Below are 23,129 nucleotides of genomic sequence, written 5' to 3' on the forward strand. Positions count from 1 at the left end.
CTACTTTTGCTACAACTTGTCGCTTTCAGCTTGTTTTAAAACTCATTCAGCTCTAACTGCTAAAAGCTGTGTGCATCCAGATATTTTTGCTGAATTTTATGCTCCTTCAGCTTCTTTTGCTAAAAACTGGGCTCATTCAGCTTTTTTTGTTGAAAATTGGGCTATTCCAGCTCTTTTTACTGAAAATAGGGCTCATTTGGCTCTTTTTGCTGTAGATTGAGCTCATTCCGTTGTTTTACTCGGAGAAATCTGTTCGCTTGCTTCTCTGAAATTTTTCTGCACTGCCGATGATATTGACATAAAACGATTTTTAATTGAAGTTAGGTTAATTCGGAAATTGAATTCTTTTGATCTAGACGGAATTGCCTTTTCCAATTGAAAGTTTGCTCCTCGATTGGAAAATTACTAAATTGGTTCTATTACGAGATGAGAGATTTCAACTCAAGCGATCGTTCTTAAGTCTTCCCAATTTTAAACCTGGACCAAATTTTTTTCAGTCTTCATTTAAAAGCTTGCTCATTCAGCTCAGTTTGCTGAAAACTGAGCTCATTCAGCATTTTTTGCTAAAAATTGGCCTCATCCAGTTCCTTTAGCTAAATTTTGGGCTCATCCATCTCTTTTTGCTAAAATTCATGCTCCCTCAGCTTGTTTTGCTGAAAATTGGGCTCATTCAGCTCCTTTATATGAAAAAACTATTGGTTTGCTTCCCTCAAAACTTTCCGCCTTGCCATTGACCTTGACATAAAACCTTGACATAAAACCCTTGACCTTGACATAGAACGGTCATTCAGCTCCGTTGGCTGACAATTGTGCTCAATCAGCCCCTTTAAAAAAAACTGGGCTCATTCTAAAAAGTTAGAACTTTCAGCTGCGTTTGCTGCAAAACGGGCTCAATCAGCTTCAGCCATTTTGTGAAAATTCGGGCTCACTTAGCTTCTTTTCGGAAAACAAGGCTTGTTTAGCTACTTTTGCTACAACTTGTCGCTTTCAGCTTGTTTTAAAACTCATTCAGCTCTAACTGCTAAAAGCTGTGCGCATCCAGATATTTTTGCTGAATTTTATGCTCCTTCAGCTTCTTTTGCTAAAAACTGGGCTCATTCAGCTTTTTTTGTTGGAAATTGGGCTATTCCAGCTCTTTTTACTGAAAATAGGGCTCATGTGGCTCTTTTTGCTGTAGATTGAGCTCATTCCGTTGTTTTACTCGGAGAAACCTGTTTGCTTGCTTCTCTGAAATTTTTCTGCACTGCCGATGATATTGACATAAAACGATTTTTAATTGAAGTTAGGTTAATTCGGAAATTGAATTCTTTTGATCTACACGGAATTGCCTTTTCCAATTGAAAGTTTGCTCCTCGATTGGAAAATTACTAAATTGGTTCTATTACGAGATGAGAGAGTTCAACTCAAGCGATCGCTCTTAAGTCTTCCCAATTTTAAACCTGGACCAAATTTTTTTTCAGTCTTCATTTGAAAGCTTGCTCATTCAGCTCAGTTTGCTGAAAACTGAGCTCATTCAGCATTTTTCGCTAAAAAGTGGCCTCATCCAGTTCCTTTAGCTAAATTTTGGGCTCATCCATCTCTTTTTGCTAAAATTCATGCTCCCTCAGCTTGTTTTGCTGAAAATTGGGCTCATTTAGCTCTTTTTGTTGAAAATTGGGCTCATTCAGTTCCTTTATTTGAAAACACTATTGGTTTGCAGCCCTCAAAATTTTCCGCCTTGCCATTGACCTTGACATAAAACCTTGACATAAAACCATTGAACTTGACATAAAACGGTCATTCAGCTCCGTTAGCTGACAATTGTGCTCAATCAGCCCCTTTAAAAAAAATTGGGCACATTCTAAAAATTTAGAGCTTTCAGCTGCGTTTGCTGCAAAACGGGCTCAATCAGCTTCAGCCATTTTGTGAAAATTCGGGCTCACTTAGCTTCGTTTTGGAAAACAAGGCTCGTTCAGCTGCTTTTGCTACAACTTGTCGCTTTCAGCTTGTTTTAAGACTCATTCAGCTCTAACTGCTAAAAGCTGTGCGCATCCAGATATTTTTGCTGAATTTTATGCTCCTTCAGCTTCTTTTGCTAAAAACTGGGCTCATTCAGCTTTTTTTCTTGAAACTTGGGCTATTCCAGCTCTTTTTACTGAAAATAGGGCTCATTTGGCTCTTTTTGCTGTAGACTGAGCTCATTCCGTTGTTTTACTCGGAGAAATTTATTCGCTTGCTTCTCTGAAATTTTTCTGCACTGCCGATGATATTGACATAAAACGATTTTTAATTGAAGTTAGGTTAATTCGGAAATTGAATTCTTTTGATCTACACGGAATTGCCTTTTCCAATTGAAAGTTTGCTCCTCGATTGGAAAATTACTAAATTGGTTCTATTACGAGATGAGAGATTTCAACTCAAGCGATCGTTCTTAAGTCTTCCCAATTTTAAACCTGGACCAAATTTTTTTCAGTCTTCATTTAAAAGCTTGCTCATTCAGCTCAGTTTGCTGAAAACTGAGCTCATTCAGCATTTTTTGCTAAAAATTTGCCTCATCCAGTTCCTTTAGCTAAATTTTGGGCTCATCCATCTCTTTTTGCTAAAACTCATGCTCCCTCAGCTTGTTTTGCTGAAAACTGGCTCATTTAGCTCTTTTTGTTGAAAATTGGGCTCATTCAGCTCCTTTATTTGAAAAAACTATTGGTTTGCTTCCCTCAAAACTTTCCGCCTTGCCATTGACCTTGACATAAAACTTTGACATAAAACCATTGGCCTTGACATAAAACGGTCATTCAGCTCCGTTGGCTGACAATTGTGCTCAATCAGTCCCTTTAAAAAAAAACTGGGCTCATTCTAAAAATTTAGAGCTTTCAGCTGCGTTTGCTGCAAAACGGGCTCAATCAGCTTCAACCATTTTGTGAAAATTCGGGCTCACTTAGCTTCTTTTCGGAAAACAAGGCTCGTTCAGCTACTTTTGCTTCAACTTGTCGCTTTCAGCTTGTTTTAAAACTCATTCAGCTCTAACTGCTAAAAGCTGTGCGCATCCAGATATTTTTGCTGAATTTTATGCTCCTTCAGCTTCTTTTGCTAAAAACTGGGCTCATTCAGCTTTTTTTGTTGGAAATTGGGCTATTCCAGCTCTTTTTACTGAAAATAGGGCTCATGTGGCTCTTTTTGCTGTAGATTGAGCTCATTCCGTTGTTTTACTCGGAGAAATCTGTTCGCTTGCTTCTCTGAAATTTTTCTGCACTGCCGATGATATTGACATAAAACGATTTTTAATTGAAGTTAGGTTAATTGGGAAATTGAATTCTTTTGATCTACACGGAATTGCCTTTTCCAATTGAAAGTTTGCTCCTCGATTGGAAAATTACTAAATTGGTTCTATTACGAGATGAGAGATTTCAACTCAAGCGATCGTTCTTAAGTCTTCCCTATTTTAAACCTGGACCAAATTTTTTTCAGTCTTCATTTAAAATCTTGCTCATTCAGCTCAGTTTGCTGAAAACTGAGCTCATTCAGCATTTTTCGCTAAAAATTGGCCTCATCCAGTTCCTTTAGCTAAATTTTGGGCTCATCTATTTCTTTTTGCTAAAATTCATGCTCCCTCAGCTTGTTTTGCTAAAAATTGGGCTCATTTAGCTCTTTTTGTTGAAAATTGGGCTCATTCAGCTCCTTTATTTGAAAAAACTATTGGTTTGCTTCCCTCAAAACTTTCCGCCTTGCCATTGACCTTGACATAAAACCTTGACATAAAACCATTGACCTTGACATAAAACGGTCAATCAGCTCCGTTGGCTGACAATTGTGCTCAATCAGCCCCTTTAAAAAAAACTGGGCTCATTCTGAAAATTTAGAGCTTTCAGCTGCGTTTGCTGCAAAACGGGCTCAATCAGCTTCAGCCATTTTGTGAAAATTCGGGCTCACTTAGATTCTTTTCGGAAAACAAGGCTCGTTCAGCTACTTTTGCTACAACTTGTCGCTTTCAGCTTGTTTTAAAACTCATTCAGCTCTAACTGCTAAAAGCTGTGCGCATCCAGATATTTTTGCTGAGTTTTATGCTCCTTCAGCTTCTTTTGCTAAAAACTGGGCTCATTCAGCTTTTTTTGTTGGAAATTGGGCTATTCCAGCTCTTTTTACTGAAAATAGGGCTCATGTGGCTCTTTTTGCTGTAGATTGAGCTCATTCCGTTGTTTTACTCGGAGAAATCTGTTCGCTTGCTTCTCTGAAATTTTTCTGCACTGCCGATGATATTGACATAAAACGATTTTTAATTGAAGTTAGGTTAATTCGGAAATTGAATTCTTTTGATCTACACGGAATTGCCTTTTCCAATTGAAAGTTTGCTCCTCGATTGGAAAATTACTAAATTGGTTCTATTACGAGATGAGAGAGTTCAACTCAAGCGATCGTTCTTATGTCTTCCCAATTTTAAACCTGGACCAAATGTTTTTTCAGTCTTCATTTAAAAGCTTGCTCATTCAGCTCAGTTTTGTGAAAACTGAGCTCATTCAGCATTTTTTGCTAAAAATTGGCCTCATCCAGTTGCTTTAGCTAAATTTTGGGCTCATCCATCTCTTTTTGCTAAAATTCGTGCTCCCTCAGCTTGTTTTGCTGAAAATTGGGCTCATTTAGCTCTTTTTGTTGAAAATTGGGCTCATTCAGCTCCTTTATTTGAAAAATATATTGGTTTGCTTCCCTCAAAACTTTCCGCCTTGCCATTGACCTTGACATAAAACCTTGACATAAAACCATTGACCTTGACATAAAACGGTCATTCAGCTCCGTTGGCTGACAATTGTGCTCAATCAGCCCCTTTAAAAAAAACTGGGCTCATTCTAAAAATTTAGAGCTTTCAGCTGCGTTTGCTGCAAAACGGGCTCAATCAGCTTCAGCCATTTTGTGAAAATTCGGGCTCACTTAGATTCTTTTCGGAAAACAAGGCTCGTTCAGCTACTTTTGCTACAACTTGTCGCTTTCAGCTTGTTTTAAAACTCATTCAGCTCTAACTGCTAAAAGCTGTGCGCATCCAGATATTTTTGCTGAGTTTTATGCTCCTTCAGCTTCTTTTGCTAAAAACTGGGCTCATTCAGCTTTTTTTGTTGGAAATTGGGCTATTCCAGCTCTTTTTACTGAAAATAGGGCTCATGTGGCTCTTTTTGCTGTAGATTGAGCTCATTCCGTTGTTTTACTCGGAGAAATCTGTTCGCTTGCTTCTCTGAAATTTTTCTGCACTGCCGATGATATTGACATAAAACGATTTTTAATTGAAGTTAGGTTAATTGGGAAATTGAATTCTTTTGATCTACACGGAATTGCCTTTTCCAATTGAAAGTTTGCTCCTCGATTGGAAAATTACTAAATTGGTTCTATTACGAGATGAGAGAGTTCAACTCAAGCGATCGTTCTTATGTCTTCCCAATTTTAAACCTGGACCAAATTTTTTTTCAGTCTTCATTTAAAAGCTTGCTCATTCAGCTCAGTTTGGTGAAAACTGAGCTCATTCAGCATTTTTTGCTAAAAATTGGCCTCATCCAGTTCCTTTAGCTAAATTTTGGGCTCATCCATCTCTTTTTGCTAAAATTCGTGCTCCCTCAGCTTGTTTTGCTGAAAATTGGGCTCATTTAGCTCTTTTTGTTGAAAATTGGGCTCATTCAGCTCCTTTATTTGAAAAAACTATTGGTTTGCTTCCCTCAAAATTTTCCGCCTTGCCATTGACCTTGACATAAAACCTTGACATAAAACCATTGAACTTGACATAAAACGGTCATTCAGCTCCGTTGGCTGACAATTGTGCTCAATCAGCCCCTTTAAAAAAAACTGGGCTCATTCTAAAAATTTAGAGCTTTCAGCTGCGTTTGCTGCAAAACGGGCTCAATCAGCTTCAGCCATTTTGTGAAAATTCGGGCTCACTTAGCTTCTTTTTGGAAAACAAGGCTCGTTCAGCTACTTTTGCTACAACTTGTCGCTTTCAGCTTGTTTTAAAACTCATTCAGCTCTAACTGCTAAAAGCTGTGCGCATCCAGATATTTTTGCTGAAATTTATGCTCCTTCAGCTTCTTTTGGTAAAAACTGGGCTCATTCAGCTTTTTTTCTTGAAACTTGGGCTATTCCAGCTCTTTTTACTGAAAATAGGGCTCATTTGGCTCTTTTTGCTGTAGATTGAGCTCATTCCGTTGTTTTACTCGGAGAAATTTATTCGCTTGCTTCTCTGAAATTTTTCTGCACTGCCGATGATATTGACATAAAACGATTTTTAATTGAAGTTAGGTTAATTCAGAAACTCAATTTTTTTTGATCTACACGAAATTGTCTTTTCCAATTGAAAGTTTGCTCCTCGATTGGAAAATTACTAAATTGGTTCTAGTTACGAGATGAGAGATTTGAACTCAAGCGATCGTTCTTAAGTCTTTCCAACTTTAAACCTGGACCATTTTTTTTTCAGTCTTCTTTTAAAAGCTTGCTCATTCAGCTCAGTTTGCTGAAAACTGAGCTCATTCAGCATTTTTTGCTAAAAATTGGCCTCATCCATTTACTTTAGCTAAATTTTGGGGTCATCCATCTCTTTTTGCTAAAATTCATGCTCCCTCAGCTCGTTTTGCTGAAAATTGGGCTCATTTAGCTCTTTTTGTTGAAAATTGGGCTCATTCAGCTCCTTTATTTGAAAAAACTATTGGTTTGCTTCCCTCAAACTTTTCCGCCTTACCATTGACCTTGACATAAAACGGTTTTTAAGAGAGGTTAGGGCAACTCGTAAAATCAGTTCTTTTGATCTAAAACGAATTGCACTTTCCAGTGTAAATTTTGTTCCTCTATTGGAAAATAACTCAATTAGTCCTATTATTAGATGAGAGATTTGAACTCATTCGTTCGTTTTTAAGTATTCCCAAATTTAAACCTTGGCCAATTTTTTTTTTCAAAAATTTATTAGTCTTCTTTTTAGAGCTGTCCTCATTGCGTTTGCTGAAAACTGAGATCATTCAGCAACTTTTGCTAAAATTGGGCTCATTCAGTTCCTCTAGCTAAACTTTGGGCTCATCCAGCTTTTTTTTCTAATTTTTAAGCTCCTTCAGCTCGTTTTCCTAAAAGTTGGACTCATTCAGCTGTTTTGGTTACAAATTGGGCTAATTCAGCTCCTTTTGCATAAAATTTTTTATAGATTGGGTTCCGTGAGCTCCTTTTGCTAAAACTGGGCTCATTCAGCATCTTTTGATAATATTTGGCCTCATCCAGTTCCTTTAGCTAAATTTTGGGCTCATCCATCTCTTTTTGCTAAAATTCATGCTCCCTCAGCGCGTTTTGCTGAAAATTGGGCTCATTTAGCTCTTTTTGTTGAAAATTGGGCTCATTCAGCTCCTTTATTTGAAAAAACTATTGGTTTGCTTCCCTCAAAATTTTCCGCCTTGCCATTGACCTTGACATAAAACGGTTTTTAAGAGAGGTTAGGGCAACTCGGAAAATCAATTCTTTTGATCTAAAAGAAATTGCACTTTCCAGTGTAAATTTTGTTCCTCTATTGGAAAATAACTCAATTAGTCCTATTATTAGATGAGAGATTTGAACTCATTCGTTCGTTTTTAAGTATTCCCAAATTTAAACGTGGACCAATTTTTCGAAATTTTTTTATTTTGGCCTTTTACTCCTTTTGCTATAGATTGGGCTCATTTAGGGCCTTTTACTGAAAATTGAGCTCATTCACCTCGTTTGTCTGAAAAAATTATTGGCTTGCTTCCCTCAAAATTTTCTGCACTGCCATCAACCTTGACATAAAACGGTTTTTAAGAGAGGTTAGGGCAACTCGGAAAATCAATACTTTTGATCTAAAACGAATTGCATTTTCCAGTTTAAATTTGGTTCCTCTATCGGAAAATAACTAATTTAGTCCTAGTTACGAGATGAGAGATTTGAACTCAAGCGATCGTTTTCAAATATTCCCAAATTTAAACATTGGCCAATTTTTTTTCAAAAATTTATTAGTCTTCTTTTTAAAGCTGTGCTCATTGCGTTTGCTGAAAACTGAGCTCATTCAGCAACTTTTGCTAAAATTGGGCTCATTCAGTTCCTTTAGCTAAAGTTTGGGCTCATCCAGCTTTTTTTTCTAATTTTTAAGCTCCTTCAGCTCGTTTTCCTAAAAGTTGGACTCATTCAGCTGTTTTGGTTACAAATTGGGCTAATTCAGCTCCTTTTGCACAAAATTTTTTATAGATTGGGTTCCTTGAGCTCCTTTTGCTAAAACTGGGCTCATTCAGCATCTTTTGATAATATTTGGGCTCATTCACTTTCTTTAGCTAAATTTTTGGCTCATCTAGCTCCTTTTGTTGAATTTTATGCTCCTTCAGCTCCTCTTGCTAAAATTTTTGGCTGATTCAGCTTATTTTTACTGAAGATAGGGCTCATTTAGCTCCTTTTGCTATAGATTGGGCTGCTTGAGCGCCTGTTGCTAAAATTTGGGCTCATTCAGCATCTTTTGCTAAAATTTAGGCTCATTCAATTCATTTAGCTAAAAATTATGCTCTTCTAGCTCTTTTTGTTGAATTTTATGCTCCTTCAGCTTGTTTTGCTAAAATTTGGGCTAATTCAGCTCTTTTTACAAAAAATAGGGCTCATTTGGCTCATTTTGCTATAGATTAGGCTCCCTGAGCACATTTTGCTGAAATTTGAGCTCATTCAGCATCTTTTGCTAAAAATGGGCTCTTTCAATTCCTTTAGAAAAAATTTAGACTCTTCTAGCTCTTTTTGCTGAATTTTAGGCTCCTTCAGCTTGTTTTGCTAAAGTTTGGGCTACTTTAGCTCTATTTACTGAAAATAGGGCTCATTTAGCTTCTTTTGCTATTGATTGGGCTCCCTGAGCACCTTTCGCTGAAATTTGGGCTCATTTAGAATCTTCTGCTAAAAATTGGGCTCATTCAATTCCCCTAGCTAAAGTTTAGGCTCTCCTAGCTCTTTGTGCTGACTTTTATACTCCTTCAGCTCGTTTTGCTAAAAATTGGGCTTTTTATGAAATTGATTTTGTCTGAGAGTAATAACATGTCATTTTGGAAGAAACATTTGTTCTCTCTTATTTGTCTTGTCAAAACTCAGACTACTGAAACTCGGAGAAGTCGTCAAACGCGTAAAGAATGTTGACTCAAAAAAACGTCAGAAGGAGAGTGAAATTTGAATCAATTCGAATTTCATTCCCCTCTGACGTTTTTTGAAGTCAACATTCTTAAGCGTTTGACTACTTCTCAAACTTTCAGCTCCATTTGAAGATCATTTTGACAAAATTGATTTTGTCTGAGAAAAACAAAATGTCATTTTGGAAGAAACATGTGTTGTCATTTGTTTGTTTTGTCTTAACTCAGACTACTGAAACTTTGTGAAGTCGTCAAACGCATAAAGAATGTTGACTTGAAAAAACGTTAGAAGGGGAATGAAATTCGAACAATTTCGAATTTCATTTTCCTTCTAACGTCTTTTCAAGTCAACATTCTTTATGCGTTTGACGACTTCTCAAGGTTTCAGCTCTGTTTGAAGATCATTTTTGATTAAATTGGTTTTGTCTGAGAATAGTAACATGTCATTTCGAATAAACTTGTGTTCTCTCTTTTTGCCTTGTCAAAACTTAGACTACTGAAACTCTGTGAAGTCGTCAAACGCATAAAGAATGTTGACTTTAAAAAACGTCAGAAGGGGAATAAAATTCGAATGAGTTTCTTTTTGATCTTATGGTTGCATGCTTTATTGTTTCGACATTCGATAAGAAAGTAACGGAATATTTGTGCTCGGGGTGGGTTTTTTCCGACAAATTTCGACTTTTGAAAGGGCTATTTTTGACGGAGGTTTTTTTATATCATTCAAAATGTATGGTTGTCCTGAGCTCAAATTTGAAAAGATACTCAACTGTGATCATTTTTTGTAAAGTTATGGGCGCTTAAAGATTGTCATTTTGGCCAATTTGGGACAATTAACAAGCAATATATCCAGCTCTAATAACAAGTAGGCGGAGATAAAATCTGACTTACAAATTGGTTGAGGCAGACAAATTATCAATATTTATACATAAGTAGGAGCAACGTAATTCTTTTTGTTCATTGCATATTGCGTGTGGGCGCTGATTTAAAAAACACAAAAAAATAGCTATGTGTTTCATTACGAGGCCAAACTGTGCACTGGATACTTATGTTCCTCGATTCCATAGACAAACCTTCAAACATGTTCCAAAATGTCAGTGGATTCCACTCGCAAAACTTCCGTGGATTCTGCGTACAAATACCTGTAACGTAATTTTTGTCGGCACATTTGTTGTGCCGCGGATCCGACTACAAGCGAATATAGCTAGTTCTTCTGGATTCCGCAACTGTAGTTGGATTCCACAAAATGTAAGTGGAATCCGCAAACGTAAGTGGAATCCGCAAAATTTTTAGGCGGAATCCGCAAATGTAAGCGGATTCCGTAAACTGTATATGGATTCAGAAATTTGTTTTTTACTGAACTTGCATATGATCAACTAAAAGCTAGAGGTGGAATTCTTATCTATAGCAATGCGGAGTTTAAAAGCAAGACTTAACCATTGTCAGCGGAATCCACGGACAAATCTCAAAACATTTGTTAACTAAATCGGTGGATATCACCTTTTAGTATTTTTGAAACACAACACCGAATAAGTTCAATATTTGGAGTCATTGGGTTGAGAGTGTATGGAAATACAAAACACAGCATCTCGCCAAGTTAGGTCATTGGGACTGCGTTAATTCCAAATACTGATTTTGGAAGCTTAACGCCGATTAAATTCATGATTTGTAGTCATTGGTTTTAGAGTGTATGGAAATACAAAACACAGCATCTCGCCAAGTTAGGTCATTGGGACTGCGTCAATTCCAAATACTGATTTTGGAAGCTTAACGCCAATTATATTCATTATTTGTAGTCATAGGTTTGAGAGTGTTCGGAAATACAACGCACGCATATCGCCAAGTTAGGTCATTGGGACTGCGTCAATTCCAAATACTGATTTTGGAAGCTTAACGCCGATTAAATTCATTATTTGTAGTCATTGGTTTGAAAGTGTTCGGAAATACAACGCGCGCATATCGCCGAGTTAGGTCAGTAATTGGGATTGCATCAGTATTTGGGATCGAAGTTCAGATCGAAGTAGGTCAGTATTTGGGATCGAAGTTGAGATCGAAGTTGGGTCGACAGGAGTGGAGACCAAACGTTTGCTATTTCAACTGGTAGTTGATCAAGGTAATAATTGACACTGATTTTTTTTGGTAACCAATAAGAAAAAAATATAATTTTAAAAGTTATACTACACATACTTATATGTAAACGGAGTCCGCAAACAAAAAGCGGATTCCACTTACAATTTGCGGATCCACTTACAGTTGCGGAATCCAAAACAGCTCAACTAAATTAAACAAAAGTCTTATGATTTGTTTGTGGATTCCGCAAAATCGCCTATTTTCGGAGCAATTTTTAGCGGTGCAGTGTTTTAGGTATTTGTTTGTGGAATCCAAAACAGCGATGAAGATCTAAGAAAAGTAGCAAAACTGCGGATTCCGTGACAAATCTGATTTTGGCCTTTTGCGGAATCGGTTTACAATGCACAGAATGTACAATTTGGCCTCGCAATGTTTATTTTCAAAGATTTTTTTGTTGTTGAAAAAATCAGTATTATGATTTTTAAAAATTTAACCCATCCTGAAAAAGCAGTCAGAATGTTCAGGGTTTTGCCCTGATACGAACGGTCCTGTTTTAGTTTTGCGGATCTCAATTTCATCAAGAGAAAATTGAACAGCTTTGAACAGCTCGGTTTGGCTTGAAAGCGCCTCAATTAATTTAATTGGTTCACACTGGTTTTTTGAGCCAAAGAAGAACGGCTGCTAGTTCATTTTGAATTGAAGACTAACTAGTCTTGCTGTGTGTTTTCTCAAAAACTGTCTGACGTGAAAATTAAACCATTAAATGTTGCTTTTGAAAGATCAATTTATACTCATCTTCAGAACAATCGACATAACCGCAAGCATCATTATGTCCTTATTTGTTAAACCAAACAATTGCTGGCCCATTAGATCTATTCCTAATTATTGTAACCAATGTTCTTTTACCGTATAAAATACGTTTTCAGCAATTGCTTCCTAGTTCTATCTTTTTAAATACCGTTTTAATCCGTGCTTTCATTCAAGTTAATTTAACAACGTGTTCTAATAAATAACACGAGCGAGTATTATAATTTAGGTTTTTTTTGGTCTGGAGACATCTTTTTCATAGAAAGCACCACAAGCAAAATAAAAATATATGGCTAACATTTTTTTAAAGTTAACCGAAAGCATCTACAACTAGGGAAATGTTTTCGATAATAACTTTGTCTTTTAGAAAAGTTTTTTAGTGTTTCTGAAAAAATCTACGTGCGGCATATGATTTGTCATTTTCCTAAAAAGCCATGATTGGATGTGTATGGTTGCGCGTGTTATTCTCTGGTGAACATTTCGGGTCGGTCTGAAAGTTGTCCCGGATGCAAACAAATGGCGTTCAAATTTGAAACCGAAACAGTTTTACCTTTTTTGGAAAACAAAACATTGAAAATCTCTCTCGTTCAATTATATTTAATGTTTTCACCCTCACCAAAAAGTAATCAAACATAATGAGTAGTTAGTGCTTCTTCCACACTCTAAAAATGTGTCGTTTGCAGTCTAAGTATAATGACTACTTTTGTTTGAAGTTCCACCTTCTGGTTAGTACAAAATTTTCACTATGATTGCTCGACGTTAATTAAATTGGACGGCGGGATAAGTAACCAAAAGTTTGCTTGGAAGTATTCCTCCTACTGAGTATACCTAAATACTTTAGATAAAAACCATGTTTTTTTTTCAGGTCAAGTATTAATATTTTATGCATTGGTGGGTTTCTTAGTCTGTTCAACTGATCCAGAGGGCAGCCAGCATAAGCTGATGGATTTATTCAATTTGTTCACAAAGTAGCCGTCCCCTCTCATTACAATATGCACTATGCTTTATCCCCTTGTTCTATCACCAGTCCACACATCATTTACATTCGGACATTTCCGTGGGCAACTTCATGCGTTTATTTAAGAGCTGAGCTGTTAAGCTGAAAGTAGAGATAAACCTACTTGGAAGAAGGATATAAAAAGAATATCTTTTAAGGAGCAATGCGACATTTTACTAAAGAAAATTTAATTTTTTTTCCCAAATAATGAAATGAATTAACTTTTTTTGAAAACAAAAACTAATTCAAACATGGTAAACAGGGGCGGATCTAGGATTTTCTCGAGGGGGGCGGATTTTCAAAAAGTTTTCGAAAATTTTGACGACCTTTTTTTTAGGTCGACCAAGTTGATTTTTGGAGCTCGCCTAAAGCACTGAAAAGACGCTGTTTTCGCCAAATTTTCTGCGCCGCAGGCCAATTTTAAATAAAAGGTCCAAAAACCCGGTTTCGGGCACTTTTTGGAAAATTTTGAAGCACGTTTTTTTGGCGCGCGCTTCCCCTTAAAGTTAGTATAAATTGGCGCCAAAGGCGCTCTTAGAAAAAATTTAGGTTCGGTCGGCCAAAAATGGATTTCTTAAAATGTACCTGTGGGAAAGAAGCATCCGCCCCAAATCCCTCCACCCCCCTAAATCCACCCCTGATGGTAAACCATAAGTTTTGAAGTGTAGGCCATCATTATTATGTCCATAGTAAATCAGTTAGGGTGCTCCGTATACTGGAAAATAACCACACTTCAAGTGAAGTGCAGACACCATCTGGTCGCGAAAATCCTGAAAGGGTAAAAGATAAATTGGCAGTCTGCCGCTGTCATAAATTTTGACCGTTCTGATGAACGAATCGAATCTGACATGATTCGAATTTAATCCAGAGGTGATCCAGCTAAATGCAGGTCACACTGGAAACTTTCCGCCTTTCATCTTAATCACTTCTGGTCAAAGCACTATCAGACTCCACATAAGAGTTACTCCCATAACCAGTGAATTTTGGAGATGAAGTCGATATGTGAAATAGGAAATAATAGTTAGTTCACTTCCATTAAGCTCCTTCAATTGAAGCTCTCCTAATTATTGTTCCGACTTTCGATACGAAAATAACGGAATATTTGTGCTCGGGTGGGTTTTTATTTTCTTCAGACAAATTTCGACTTTTTAACTAGCCATTTTTGACGGAACTTTTTTACATCATTCGAAAGCTATTGTTGTCCTGAGCTTAAATTTGAAAAGATATTTCACCTGTGATCATTTTTCGTAATGTTATGAGGGTTTAAAGATTGCCATTTTGGCCATTTTGGCCAATTTGGGACAATTAACACGCGATATAATTCGCGCTATTAACGCGTAATAAGCGGAGATTTAATCCGTCTTAGAAATCGTTCCAAATTGGTTGAACGAAGCTTATGTGCCATAATTTATTTGTAACAAGGAACGAAATCTATCTTTTTGTACTTTATATGGCGTGTGGGGGGATGATTTTCATAAAAAATTTCAATTTTTAGAAAAAAAAATTTCATTTTATTTTATTTCAATTAATTTTTTTCTGTGATTACTGCTGCTCCATAAACCTTAAAAGGCAGTCGGAACATTCAGGGCTTTGCCCTGATACGAGCAGTCTTGTTATAATTTAAAAATTGATTCATCTAGTGTGCCTCATAGGGAAAAACTGGGACAAACTTGTTCGCCTCATTGTTCCGACTTTCGATACGAAAGTAACGGAATATTTGTGCTCGGGTGGGTTTTTATTTTCTTCAGACAAATTTCGACTTTTTAACTAGCCATTTTTGACGGAACTTTTTTACATCATTCGAAAGGTATTGTTGTCCTGAGCTCAAATTTGAAAAGATATTTTACCTGTGATCATTTTTCGTAAAGTTATGAGGGTTTAAAGATTGCCATTTTGACCAATTTGGGACAATTAACACGCGATATAATTCGCGCTATTAACGCGTAATAAGCGGAGATTTAATCCGTCTTAGAAATCGTTCCAAATGGGTTGAACGAAGCTTATGTGCCATAATTTATTTGTAACAAGGAACGAAATCTATCTTTTTGTACTTTATATGGCGTGTGGGGGGATGATTTTCATAAAAAATTTCAAATTTTAGAAAAAAAAAATTTCATTTTTTTTTATTTCAATTAATTTTTTTATGTTATTACTGCTGCTCCATAAACCTTAAAAGGCAGTCGGAGCATTCAGGGCTTTGCCCTGGTACGAGCAGTCTTGTTTGAATTTGCAAAGATTTTGAGTGCGAATTTAACTGCTGTTCTCAAATAACTTTTGCATAAGGGCAACTTATGTTTTGAGCTGTAATTTGATGCAAACATGAAATTTGAAAGCACATGCGAAAGCTACGAAAACTTGAAAAAATATTGCTGTATGCAGTATATCGATAGAAAAAGCAGCTGTTTGTCAGTATCTATTGCAGCTAATTTTTAAAATTTTCTTCTCATGCCGATATACATCTAATTTTTTTTCATTTTTCAGTTTTCCAGCCGCAATTCAATGCTGTTACTCATTCGCACTGATCGATTTGTAAATGTTGGAAATACACTCGGAAACTCCAAATGATGATAATACGAGTTTGACTCCCGTACCCAACAGCCCAACAGAGGCTGTTTTTCTAGATAGAATTTTAATATAAATTATCTAGCCAAGTTTTCTCGTACTTTCTGTGCACAAACTATCTATTTCTTCAGTTTACAAAAAATTGGTTTCTAGAAACAAATGAAAGGGAAAATCAGTTCACTGCTCACCGCGAGTAAAAATGCTTCGAGTATACACAACAACAGTAGCAATACTATGTACATTAACACTTGTTATATCAAAAGTTACTTTGCGGTAGGTTGGTACAGCTTTTCACGATCATCTAAGCGTGTGGCCTAGTGGTTAGCACAATCGCCTAATAGGCAAATTCAAACGAGTTCAAGCCTCACCAGGCAAATGTTTTTCTAGATAGAAATAGCTTAGATTTAGCTATATTCTGATCAGAAATAGGATGAAAAAAGTAGAATTTAAGAAAATCCCTGCTCCATTTAAACTTTTCATAATGAATTTCGGACTAGAAATTAGACTAGATATAAAGTATTTCAGGTCTGAAATAAAAAAAAATCTCGGTATGGGCTAATAAGGGCATCTGCCCAACTTTGAATTTGTTTTGAAAATTTATTACACAATTTGATTTTTGAAAACCTTGATGAGTTTTAATCCAGGTAATTCGTTTTATTTGCGCATATATTTCTGGCTCGACTCCTTAACCTTTTGTACTTTTTTGCGAATTCCATATTTAGCTCATCGGCTCTAAAATTTGTCTAAGCGTAAGCTTTCGAAGCCAATATTATACAATTTTGGGGACGCGCGTTGTAGTTATACCTTTCAAAAGGGCCAAAAATTGCAATTCGACCTGTTTTTATTCCAAAAAATTGGCTTTGGTGCAGTATTTTTGGCCTAACAGGGACTTTAAAGTGATTTAAGAGATCTCTGAAATTCAATTTTGTCGACTAAAAAAGGGGACGAAATACACAAAAGCTGCTCAGATGTGGATCTCTGAAAAAGACTAGACGGCATGTATTCGGTTGAGTACATAATTGAGGGTTACATAGCAATATTTAGACATGTGCATATTCTTACTTGTCAAGAATAAGCAAAAAAACACTGTATTAACCAATCAGAATCGATATAAGGAAGAAATTCAGAATATATAGTTATTTATTTGGTAAGCTTGATTTCTCATCTCATTTGTTATTGGTTCAAAGACAACCTCTGCCATTCCGCAAACCGTAGGACCGTGTCCGGAAACTACACCGGGCCACTCGTTAAGCTCTTGCCCGTTCTCGCTCCTTCGGGGGTGGTGGATGTTATTCCTTCTTAGCATTGAGTTGAAAGTATATGAAAGCTAGTATAAAGACAATATAATGGTTTGTCAATGCACTCTAGATAGCCTATCGTGGACATAGAGCGTTCCGGAGAGTTTGGCGTGAATTCGAACGTCACCTATTTTCCTTTAGAATCACATTCGAGCCGAACTTGATAGAAATTATAATGCTAATATTTTAATTGGATGCAAATTGGTTTGCAAATAGGTTTAGATGATATATATATTTGAGCTGATTCTGATCTTATGTGAAAATCATGAATCAACACATGATCAACCCCATTTTTGTCACAATCTACATGAGAAAGTTTTTTGATGCTGAAACTTTGGAAACCGTTGAACCAATTTCTTTTATAGAGAAAGAAAAATAAAACCGATTCTGTTTATGTTTTTAAATATTTTGAAAAGAACATTTCTAGTCAGTCTGTTTTTGAGCTATTTCAATGCATAAACATAAATTTTTGTTGAGTGTTTTCAAATTCTTTAATTTCCAAGCTAGTATATGAAGTCAAATTTCAGTTGTAAAGAAAAGGTCGATCGTTTCCAAAGTACTGAACAACGCGGAAAGTTAGTTAATTTGTTTTGTCTCTAACTAATCTAGGAGGTGATTCAAATAACCGGTTGCCGGATATCAGGTCAACAATATATTGAACAGCAACATTTAATTTTTACCAGAACTTTTTCAAGGATTAAAGCACTGCGGGCTGATTTAGGGGGAGGGAACCTCCCCCCTTTCTTAGGGATTCGACCTCCTGCCGACCACAAGGGTCTTTACTTTGGTACTTTTCAAAACATCCGTTTTTGGCCGACCGACCCTGAAGTTTTTCAAAAGACGTCTTTGGCGTCAATATATACAAATGTTGAGAGAGAACGAGCGCCAAAAAACGTGGTGTTTTTCAAAATTTGCATTCTTAATAGTGTTCTGGGAGCGCTCGGAAACCCATTTTGGTCGACCTAGAAAACTGGTTGATGAAATGTTCATAAAATTTTAAAAAATCGACCCCCCTCCCCCTCGATAAAACTCTAGATCCGTTCATGATGTTGTTCCCACTAACATGTGTCAACTTTTTAAATTTTAACCTACATTTCAGTCGAGCTGGGAGACACAACGGGTGTTGAGAAATTGAGCCTAAGTTATTTTCCGCTCTTATGAACTAAGACAGAATAGTTGCTCGCGATAACTCATAACTGACACTTAACTAACCAGCAAAGTTGGTTTTATTTCAAGTTTCAGTTTTCTCTCGTGAAACGGGATTTGTGCTTTTGACCCTGAAAAAAAGAGGTAAAAAATTGGAGGAAACATTTTGAAAACACCGTCTTTCTCTCCCTAAACTCTCAAATGTTTCCAAAGGGTCCTCCCTCTGCTATAATTTTACGAGATCCATTTTTGGCCGACCAACATAAAAATTTTTCAAAGGCGCCTTTGGCGTCAATATAAGCAAATTTGAAGGGGCGCGCGCGCCATAAAAAACGCATTTCTTCAGTCAAATATTTCTAAAAAAAGCTCAAAACATAATTTTTAGCCTTTTCTCAAAAAACAAAACAGGGTCCTTATTTTAGTTTTGGATAGCTTCGAAAATCAAATTGGTCCACCAAAAAAGAACTGTCCACAAAATTTTCGAATATTGAAAAATTGGTTTGATAAAATGCTAGTTCTACAATTCCAATACAGTAGCCCACACGCGTTTCATATACTCAAAAAACTGTGTTAAGGGCTTGGGTCAATAATTTAAGACAAAGTGAAATAGTATAACAGCTTTTTTGTGTGCATTTATATGAATACCGTTTTTATATATACTATCGAAACTTAAATAAAAAAGTTGTGCTCGAACTATTTTCTTTTGTTCATTTTAAAAATAAAATCGAACCTTGAAAATAACCGCTGATTAGTCAAAACGGATTTTTTTCATATCAAATGACAGCTGGCTAGAAGCAGAGTTTTAGACTTGGCTAATGCAAAGGGTCTTTACTTTGATCGCAAATATGCTGAATAAGAGCCCCTAGACAATAGACAAGACTGCTTGTTCGAACTCTCCATATTTTGTCTCAAATGATTTTTGGTTAATGAAAAATTGACAAACTTTCAATTTTATGCTGAAAATTAACAATCGTTAATGGAATTATTAAGACCATGGAAATTATCACATGGAGTTTTTGAATCTTATTCACCAATTAGCCTGTCTCAATTGAGTGTGGAAGAGTTTTGTGGTGCGGGATAATTTTATCACGCGTGAACAATGTGCGGTTGACTTTCAAAGTGGCAGGGGCCGATCTAGGATTTTCTCGAGGAGGGGGCGAATTTTCAAAAACTTTTCCAAATTTTGGAAAACTTTGTTGACTTTTGTTTTTAACTGGATCAAAGTAAATTCACAACTTCGCTCAAAACATTAGAAAGACCCTGCGTTTTTTTGGCGCGCGCTCCTCCCTCAGAAGTAGTACATGTTGGCGCCAAAGGCGTCTTCAGAAACTTTTAGGGTTCTTTAGCAAAATCTGGAATACTCAACTGTTTTCCACTTTTACCTCTTTTTCCAACTTTCTTTTTACATAATTTTTTCACGTACAAGTGTGACTAAATGTGTGATTTTATGAAGTGCGTATTAATAACAAACTTCTTCAAAATAGTCAGTATGTTCAGTATGCCGAATTTCATTGCATTATGACAGCGTTAAAATGAAACCTCAAAATTGATTTTCAAATGTGAGGGGAAAATTGAAAACTTGAAAGGAGCCGATTGTTCTAGGTTCGATCACAATAGCACAATTAAAGAGAAAAAACGTTACACCAATATTTTTTTATAGAAAAATTCAATTAGAAAAAAGAAAACCGAATAGCCAAAATTTTCATTGGAAAAGAGCAAATTCTCACTCAGTTTAAATCTTGACAGTTTAAATGACGGTTTAATGTGAATCGGCTAGTTTCTGGGGAGAGCAAATTGGGCAGTTAATTTTTATATTCCAGCTTTCTTAGTGTTTCAGAAAGAAATGCGTATTTTTTGAGAAAATTTGATCTGGTTTATGGTTCTGGTAAAATTTTTTATCGTAGTAATTTCGATCAAGTTATCATCCCCCCATTCTTTCAGAATTCAGAATCTAATTCAAATTAAAATGCTAGCTCTTTTTTCCAACATCTCCCCTCTCACATAAGTATCAATGATAGGGTACAAAAAGGGGTTCAATGAGATGTTAAATATGAACAAATATGCTTGCCATAGCTTACTTAGTCTATGCCATTTTTTTAAGCAATCGAACAAGTTGAAGTTGAGCAAAACTTTGATTGTAAGAATTCGAAATCAGAGGTAACGAAAAAGCCAAATTGCTCAGCGTTTCATGTAAACTTCTCGATATTAAAACTTTAATCGATTTTGGCTGTTTTCCAGTTTCCCACCCCCTCAAAAAGTTGCTGGGAACTGAAAACGAGCCACGAATTTGTTAAAACTTGCTTGGGAGGGGGGCGGGGTGTTCATTTGATTCACTAATTAGTTTATGATGTTTTTCAGAGTCTTGTCTTTGCCTGTGAGCTTAGCTCCTTGTAAAAATGAAAAGCTGAATTTTTTCAAACTTCCTCCCCACATTTTAATTTTTCCATTTTCTACTTGTATTACGTGTGGTTATGGCTGAATGCGTGATGTTACGGTGCGATGTTTGTAGAACAAATGTTTTCACAGTAGTTAAGTTGTACACCATGCAAAAATTCCATACATCATGACAACGTAAAAAAAGTTTTTCAAAACTCAACTTCAAATGTTGGGAAAGTGGAAACCAGCCGCAAAATCTACTTTGTAAAGGGTATCACTAAATAAATTGTAAATTGAAAGCATAGTTTTGTAAAAAAATTTGTTTTTGAGTTTCTTGAGCATGATTAATATAAAATTCAAAGAGGCGTGTCTTTTTCATTTAGAAAATTATCCTGCCCTTAAAAATAGTATCATGGTTACTTTTATCCGTGCCCTTTTCTGAGAGAGACAAGACATTACTTTATTTGAAGCCACGTGACTGACTTTGGGGGGATTTTTAAACGAAAATTTCAAAGGATTTTCAAAAGGATAAGGGACGCATTTTTTCACTTGATCACTTATAGATGGTCTGAATGAATTCTTTGTAATGAGACTAATCTTAACTCAAATGGAATTGTAAGGTTCCCTGATTGAACCTTTTCCTGATTATCAATCTAGAAACTAGGAACACATTTTCCACAGCTCATTTGGCACGTGCAGATAAAAAACAAGGTGTTCGCTCAACTCGAAGTTATTTCATTTCGCCATTTCAGAGCGAGAGATTCATCAGCCGCAGAGCAGAACAGATACCAAAGTTCCCAACAATCATCTAGACGAACACCGCCGCAAACATGGACTCCAGATCGATTTTTTCCTTTCTAGGAAGTTTGGCGCTCGTTTTGCAGTTTGTTTTCGTGACGTCAGAAGCCAACTTTTTACCCGCGACAGCCGGCATGGTCAACGATATCACGAATAAACGAAGCTACCAGTTCCTCATTCCGGAAAAAAGGAGCTACCAGTTCCTCATTCCAGAGAAGAGAAGTTATCAATTTCTCATCCCAGAGAAACGGAGCTACCAATTCCTGATTCCGGAAAAACGAGCAGTTTAGTTCATCATCAAAACCTAATCTTTGGCTTAATATCACAACCATACGGTTTTTCATGGTGTTTGAGTGGTCCTTAATGAAAGCTTAACTAGAAAATGTAAAAAACAAAATTGATAAACCGAAAATTTTTTGAAACAAAGCCTTTAACATAATGAGAATGAAAAACTATATTCCAGAATTCTTTCTGCTTCTGTTAACTTATATTTTGGACCACTTCAATTTTGCTGCTCTACATTGTCATATGAAGTGTTGTAAAAATTTTGCCAAAATTAAATTGACTTATCAGCCGGTGTGTCATCTTTTATCGATCTTTTAATTGAATCTCGAAACTACTTTTGTTCGTTTGACACAAACTTCAAATAACAAGCCAGACCAGAAGCAGGACTGCGAAGTGTGTGCTTATGATTTTCTTTTAAAAGAAAAACTGGAGCTTCATCAATTTTTTGCTGATAAACTGAAAAAAACTCTCCCACTTATGCTCTTGTTTGAAAACATTTATCAAAAATATATTTATGTTTTTGGCGATTGTCCAACATTAGAGCAACACGATCGAAAATGACTGACTTGCAATAATTTTTAAAAATCATTAAATACTGTCAAATTGAACGACTTGATTAGATTCAAATCGGAAGCTTCATTTTTATCGTTACCAATTATTTGAAGTCAAGCAGAATAAAGTACTTGTAAAACAACGCATGCAATTTTCTTATCACTAAAAGCCTTTATATACAAGAAAGTTTACAGACAACTCATTTCTGCCTCGTCTCGATTCTGAGGTAGATCAGTGTCGGGTAGCTGACTGATTGACAATATATCGTTTCATTCATAATTTAACCCTAAATATCGGAAACTGCAAGTCAAGAAATAATAACACAGTGCCATACGGCTCCATTTCATTCCCCCCCCCCCCCCCCCACCTTAGAAAAGCATCAGTTTTATGATGCAAGGAGAGGTTTTACAAGGTTATTCTTGACCACCAAAAACGTTTGTCATGGCGAAAACGGCCTTGAGTCGCAAAAGAAAAAGAGCTTCGCTCAACAAAAATAACTGAGTCTTGAGTGTGAGGAAATAAGATAAACAGACTATGCTTAGACAGGCTAGAAAAAGAGGCTTTCAAAATCCCCTGCGAAACGCAGAAACCACTCATCATCATCAAGGCCTAATTACATCGCATGCCGATTTTCGTCACATTCGGAAACAAAATGTTCAGGTGGGGGGAGGGGGGAGGAAAAAGGCTGGCTTACATTTTGGCTTTTAAAAGCAGAAATCAAAGTAAAAATTACGCTAACTGAAGAATACACTAGTGCTGGACTAAAGTAAACGCAAATTAAAACGCAAATTATGTTTTTTTTTCTTCTAAAATGTCTCTTTTCAAATTCCATTTTGGAAAAAAGTTTTATTGAATTTCATTTAAATTTTTATATAGACCAAGACAAAACCATCTTATGTACCCGTTACAAAACTATCAAGGTTTTGGCTCAATGAGTTACCAATATAATGAGGGTCTGCAAATTCCACATTTTTTCATCTGCACTAAGTTTTTCAATCCGCGTGAAAAACTAAGAAACTGCCCAGTTCAATAAAAGGTATACACAAATTATTTCAATTCAAGAAATGGTTCACTGCTCACTATGATGCAAAACTTAGTGCAGATGAAAAAATCTGGCATTTTCAAACCCGGATTACAATGGTAAAT

At 36.2% G+C, this 23,129-nt stretch overlaps 1 long non-coding RNA gene across 1 annotated transcript in view; it reads left to right on the forward strand.

Annotated features, from left to right (window-relative positions):
* Nucleotides 1-21,765, forward strand: part of LOC134854255 (uncharacterized) — a 43,417-nt gene extending 21,652 nt beyond the window's left edge. The window contains exon 2 of the long non-coding RNA XR_010164400.1: nt 21,101-21,765. This is a non-coding gene — a long non-coding RNA (uncharacterized LOC134854255). The remainder of the gene's footprint in view (nt 1-21,100) is intronic.
* The last annotated feature ends 1,364 nt before the right edge of the window (nt 21,766-23,129 follow it).

Source organism: Symsagittifera roscoffensis, chromosome 9 (assembly GCF_963678635.1).
Source record: "Symsagittifera roscoffensis chromosome 9, txSymRosc1.1, whole genome shotgun sequence".
Taxonomy (NCBI): domain Eukaryota; kingdom Metazoa; phylum Xenacoelomorpha; order Acoela; family Convolutidae; genus Symsagittifera; species Symsagittifera roscoffensis.